Here is a 6,614-nt window from a genome sequence, read left to right as displayed (position 1 = left end):
ATCATAAAGGTTCTCATCTCTATGAATATTTAGTAAGTCTGTGCAGGAATTGGGAAGCCAGCCTGGACTATGAGTATTCTAAATCAGTGCCTAAGCTAGAAGCTCTTCTCTCCTTGCTGCTCAAATCTCCCACTTCTACTTCCTTTCTGCAGCAAAGCTACTCTGGTTCTGGTGGCTGAAGGCTCTCAGAAGTGCTGATTCCCTTAGTGTGCACAAGGTAGCTCTTCAGAAGCCATTAGACATATTAGCTCAGCACTGGGATTAGAGTCGAACAGAGGTTCTGTGCTCAGACAGAACCTCTACAGCAGGAATAAGTTCATATTTTCAAGGTATAGGAGCACTCCTCTGCCATCACCTGCTGAGTGCATCTGCTGTGTCACTGGCTGTTTTGACTGCAGCTCGGGATCTGAGGGCTAGACTTGATTCAGCACGCACAAGGAATCTTCCCTGAATAAGCAGAGTAGGAGTTGAGTTTATAAGAAGTGTGACAGTGGCTGTCTGAGACAAGAAATTACTTTTAGAGGTGAAATGTTTTAACGGGTTTCTAATATAGCTGTGCTGGGTGGAAGAATTAAATGAATCTCACGTTGTTATGGAACCTCCTGTATACATGTTGCAATAAACAGGAGTGTGAAAAGCTCTGAGAAAAACACAGGAGACAGAAATGCAGATTAGGGAGGAAAGCAGAGGTGGGTGAGAAATGATCTAACTGTTGGCATTGTGTGCAGTACAGTGGGCATTGCTCATCTCCATCAACAGAATAGCTCTTTGCCACCCCCTCCCTCCCTAGAGGGGCTGCCTCGAGGCACTTCTCACTCGGTGGGGATTATGATCTTTCCCGTGCAGATGGGACAACCAAGGCAGGGAAAGGTCAAGACCAACATTTTAAAAGCTGATTTTTGGTGGCTTGATTTCTGCATCTAAAAGGAAACCAGTCTTGTTTCCTTAACGAAAGCCACGACTTTCATGAACCTCATAACCTTCATGAACCTCATGACTTGCACAAGTGTGGACTATTGTCTGCCCAGCACATATAAAAACGAGGTCCAAGGTGTCTCAGATTCAGCATTTGAGATGGGTACATGGGAAATGTTGGTCTCTTAAATGCTACTCTAGCTCATACAGAAAGTCACCACGATTAATGTTTCCTTTTCCAAATTATAGTGGAGGAATCTTCTTTTTAAATAATATATCTGATTTGGATGCTACTCATCACAGTTTTTGTATTCACATTGGAATACAAGCTGTCCACAAATAACGTGAAGGTATCTATAGAGTTGCATTTGCTTTTTCCTGACATTTGTATGAGTAAACTCATCTGACTTCATAGGGTAGATGAGGAAACTGCATCTTCCCTACATGCCATGAAGAACTGTAATTTTTTCTTTTGGATAGGGGTATTGCAGCTCCCCCGACAACACTACACCCACCCTGTGTCTTGCTGAGTTTTACGCTGCCTTCAGTGACTGCACAGATGCTGGAGTTGAGCTGCTTGGTGACTGTCAGGCAACGTGTCCACAGAGTGGTGGCATTCTTTCAGCAAGGATTTCAAGCACAGAAAAGCTCCTGACTGAACCAAGAGGAAACCAAACTGACTGCCTGACACAGCTCTAGATTTTCTCAGGGCCAGTTTGCAGTTGGAAATGTCAGGGAATTCAGACTGCATCACTGAGCACCAATCCAGAGTCTGGTGCCACACCTCCCTTTGCTCAGGTGCTCACTTTGGCTCTACCACAGTGCATTCTCTTTTCTGCTATTTTCCCAGCTTCCATGTATTAGGTCCACACTGTTTCTATTTGTGCAACTATCCAGTTCCTCATGTGGATTTAGGAAAAAAGCAATACACCTCCACAGACACCACAGATATTTTGGAAAACCTGTAGCTTGCATTCAATTGAATCTTTGTTATTTTTATTTATTTGCAATGTCTTCTCCTCTGAAATTCTCTATTGAATAATGACTTTTGGACAGGCTAACTTCACCTTGACAATGTCAGATCTCTGTAATGTTCTTTCATTTCTCTCTCCTTGACTATTATATGTCATTCTGTGAGCTGGTAAATAGCAGCTATACATATATATACATCCAGGCCCTACACAGACTTTAGGAGATAAATACAGGCAGGAACAAATAATGGAGTTTATCCACCCGCAACAATCAACTCTGGCTGTTTGTGAGAGCTACAGCATGACTGTGTTTCATGAAGACAGTTCTTGACCAAGGATGAGTGTCTCCCATACTGCCTGCAAAGTTTTGTTGCCCTGGAGACACATACTATTGTTATATGGAAACATCTCTGAGGCATATGGGAACGCCAAGGTGATTTGGATGAAGTATGGCAATGAAATGGCAATAAAGGTGTGCTTAACTGTGCTTACAAAAAGTTACAGATGAGAAGTATTGTTCACCAGCAAAGTACAATACCTTGCAGAATTTTAAAATAATTAACTTCTGAAGTTCTCCTTGAAGCAACTGATGATCGTCAGATGTGGAAAAGAGGAGGGAAGTTACAAAGAAGAAGATGAGGAGGTACTAGTTACTGTTATTTCCTTAATTTGAGATTTATGCTTGAATGACTTTGATATATAAAATAAATAGTTTGGTTTTTTCTTCAACTTACAGTTTCATTGTACAAGAGGGGAAAAAAAGCCTCAAGGTTTTGAAAAGCCACAGTTTAACTGTGGTTTAACTGTAGATTTGCCTTTAACCTGCTTTATTTGATCAGTAGAAAATCCCTGTATAAACTCTCTTATTTTATTTATCTTAATATGTAATAAACTCTTCAGTTACTGAATGATTGAGAATCAAACTAGCTTGAACTAGTTTAACTAAGTTCATTCAAAACCTAATTTAAGGCTTGATTAAATGGTGCTAATGCAAAGTTAAATAAACTAGATGCCAGTAAAAGCTATTTTAGGAATTGCCACTCCTGCTGAAGGGTAAGGAGTTTAAAACAAACTCATTTAATTTACTTTAAAAGTTACTAAGATAAACTATTTTAAGTGCTTCTGTGCAGAAAAACTTGCAGAGCTATGACAATGGACCTTGTAAAACTGCTGCTTAACATGAGAACATGAGGGAAGATCAGAAACAGGAAGCAACCTTGCATCTTTTTTAAACAAAAACCAAAACACAATGCTTTTCTCCTTGCCCCTTAGGGGAGTGAAAAATACAATTTTGCCTATATTTCCTCAGTTTTCTTGCCATTGCTGCTACAGTTGTAGCTCTAGCAGTGGGAACACTGCTCATGATACAACTCTGTGCCAGCAGAGACAAGCTGGGCTCGATCTGAGTCCTGACCAGCGAGGTGGAATCCAGCAAATAACGCGGCTTCAAGCCAATGGTTCTGGTAGTGTCAGAAGTTTCGCAGCACGAGTCATTTCACAGATATATTCTCCAGAGAGGGCTAAATGAGCAGAGAATGTATTTCGCAAGGATCTGATTACTCTAAGAATTCCCTGAAAGGCTTATCCCAGAGAGTCCCGGGCTGGAGCTGCAGGTGTCGGAGCTGGTCCCGCTCCCGAGGAGACGGATGTACGCGGCAGAGCTCTGTCCCCTAGCGGGCACAGCGACACGCTCCTCCACAGCCTGTGCAGGGGGAATCTCCTTCCAATGAAAGCGGGAAGGATTTATCTGAACGTGAATGTATAGTACACATTCCTTACTCATGTCTCCCTCGCCATGGCCACCAACAGGCCCAAGTCAATACACAGTTCATCTGAGTAGTTATGGGGAACTTAACGAGGAACTTTTGCTCTCTTTTTAGTTTTTTTTTCTTTTCATGTGCATTTTTAAAAGATGTTAGACATTTGCTTTCCTTTGTCCCAGGACAGACGTCATTTCAGTTGAAGTCATTGACAGAGCAGAGCAGTGTTAATTCACAGTTTTTCAAGTCACATGAACAGGTCTGCTGATTGCTTGAAGCCTGGGATTGCCTGAAGGATTTGTCCCAAGATCTGAAAAGCCAAAGAGATACCAATAACCTTAAAGGCATAATGCTGCTTGTCAGACTGATACATTTGTGTCCTAAAGGGAAATTTCATCCTTTAGCAAAACTGTACAAAACTTAAGGAGGTGGGAGAAGCCGTCTGAGCCAGACAGTGGTCCAGAGGGCACCATGGCAGCAGGAGCTCTGCTCCCAGGCAGGCACTGGGCACTCCCACTGGGGCAATCCTGCTCCTGCTTGATGGGCCTGCCAAGGACCTGTGCTTAAAAGTAAGACTTCAGTGACATTCCATTGATTTGGATGCATCACTGACTGCTTTGTGACTGCACACTTTACCCTTCTCACCACTTTGGCCTTGTCTGTTTTGAGAGAATCTCATCTTTAGCTCAATTCTATATCCTTTAGAAAGAAGCCATCTACACAGCTTCTGTGATGCTGTCGACCTGGAAGGAAGGGACAACGAGAGGATCTCAGGTCTGTGCATGGGGGATTTGTATTGTGCAAACATTCATGACACAATTTATGAGTATTCCTTTAGCATGAAGTTGAGCTTCCAAGGGTCAGATCCATAGCCTACAGTCTAGGGGACTTTGGATCTGTACTTAGCTCTCTTTTAGACAGAAGGATATATCACACTCTTCAGTACTGGAGCTTAAATCTGAACTGTCTGGTTACATCTGAGGCATCAGGGATACACCCATGTGGGAACACTCTTTAAAAATCCACATAGAAGTGTGACACCAATACATGATTCCTGCCCACAGGTGGCACTCTGTCATGACCCCCCCGGCCGCTTGCTAAGTCCTCTCATGAATGAGATCTCCTTCAGTTATGAGAAAAATGTTTGCTTTGGTATTCAGTAATGACCTTTCCTTGAGGGACTGCAGATCTACAAGGTGGAATAAACTGAGCAAGACTCCTGGAAAGTACTGTCTATTCCAGAACAAAACTCCCGTGTGCTGGGCCTGACCCTATTCATACCTTCTGTGCAAGCACTAGAGGTTTTAGTGTTATTTTGACAGATGGTGTCATGTATGTTTCCATTCAAAACCAAGGGAGCATCTCTGTCTGGATTTGTGCCAGTAGTCCTATTTCCGGGTATTATTTACATCTCCTGAAATAAAACAGCCACAATTCCTTGGATATATCTGGAGGACTGCAACAGTTTATGACTAATATCTCCCTGAGATATCCTGCCATAAACACCTCACTACCAAAATGGGACACATTAGGGCAATCCCAGAGATTGTTCCCATGCACTTCAGAACAACCACTAGCCTGGAGAGAGACACCAACCTCCCAAGTCATGAAGCTGTGATACAGCTGGGCATGTGATTTCCCTGGGAATGAGCACACTCTACATTATCTGTGAGAGATCCTTTAAGGAAATGACTGCACAGATCTGTTAAAATTAAAAAAAAAAAAAAGGCAGAAATATTTTTGATGTCCATATGATACAGAGAGAGGTTTTGCTCAAAGAGCCTGTTAACTTGCTCTCAAGTCAGATGCTTCTCATATGATGCAGCTAGGAAAAAGCATGTGAAAAGGCATTCTGACTGAAAGCTGCATGGAAGTAACACTCATGGATGGAGAGACCAAAACAACTACATGTCTCCCTACTACCCACTTTAGCATACAGAAGAGAAACACTGAGCTAAGATAGATTTTTGCCTCTGAATGCTACAAAGGAGGCAGGCAGGATATGCATTCTCAGAAAGACAGCTGGGTTTCACATATTCATGTTCTTGTGCTTCTGTGAAGGTTGCAGTACCTGCAATTTTTTCCTAAAACCCTTTGCTAGGATGCACAAGACCTGCACCTCTTTGCATTTGTCCATCAGGGTGACAGCAAAAGGGAGGATCTAGTGGGAATGTGGAAAGAAGCAAGGAATTTGTTTGTCTCTAAACTTTAGTCCAGAGTAGACACCTGTGAGCCCTTCATACAGCAGAGCAGCACTTTTGAGAGATACAAAAAGCTGCAAGTTTAGCTCCTAAAGCTGCTGATAAAGAGCAACTGGGCCTGTAAAACCAGTTCCCATCCCTTCAGCCCCTAGAAGGAGTCTAAGAACAGTTTCCCTATCTCCTGCACAGATCTATGGCAGGCTCAGCTGGACTGACAGCTGCCAGCAAGGTGAAGAGCAGCACAGTTCAGACTGTCAATGCTTTGGCTTTGAAGTTGTACAATGTTTTAAAACAGCTAAATATTTTTACTATTGTCCCAAATTTGTGTCGGATACGTATGCTTCATGTAAAAGGGTGCAAAATGATTGTCAGTCGTGGAAAACCTGAGTGCACCCAAAAAGGTTCCTTCTCCTAATGTTAACCTTAAAAAAGCAGCTCGGCATAAAATGTGTGAAGGATTCAATTCATCAGAAAAATTCCCATTAAAAAAATCTCCACCTGGATCAAGTGGAGTGTTCGGTGAAAAGGAACTCAACAGCTCAGCACAAAGGCCAAAGGTAGACACAGCCTTTGAGAGAAACCTGTTAGAAAGAGCTCTGATAGTAAAGAGCTCTTGGCTAGTGAAGAACACAGCCAAGCACAGAGTTCATCAATTTTTCCAGACTTACTTTACCTTGGCAAAGGCCAGCTGGCCATGTTGGGATAGGCAGCTCTCCGGGGCTCTGAAGAACTTTCCACGTAACTTAGTTCTGGGTGCAGAGTGGCTC

The 6,614-nt window shown here is 42.7% G+C and overlaps 1 long non-coding RNA gene across 1 annotated transcript in view; it reads right to left on the bottom strand.

Annotated features, from left to right (window-relative positions):
- Window positions 1-1,919: 1,919 nt before the first annotated feature.
- LOC125324127 overlaps window positions 1,920-6,614 on the bottom strand; it is a 37,517-nt gene continuing 32,822 nt past the window's right edge. Inside the window, exon 4 of the long non-coding RNA XR_007202825.1 lies at window positions 1,920-3,956. This is a non-coding gene — a long non-coding RNA (uncharacterized LOC125324127). The remainder of the gene's footprint in view (window positions 3,957-6,614) is intronic.

Source organism: Corvus hawaiiensis, chromosome 3 (assembly GCF_020740725.1).
Source record: "Corvus hawaiiensis isolate bCorHaw1 chromosome 3, bCorHaw1.pri.cur, whole genome shotgun sequence".
NCBI classification, from domain to species: domain Eukaryota; kingdom Metazoa; phylum Chordata; class Aves; order Passeriformes; family Corvidae; genus Corvus; species Corvus hawaiiensis.
This window is presented reverse-complemented; position numbering and strand designations above follow the sequence as displayed.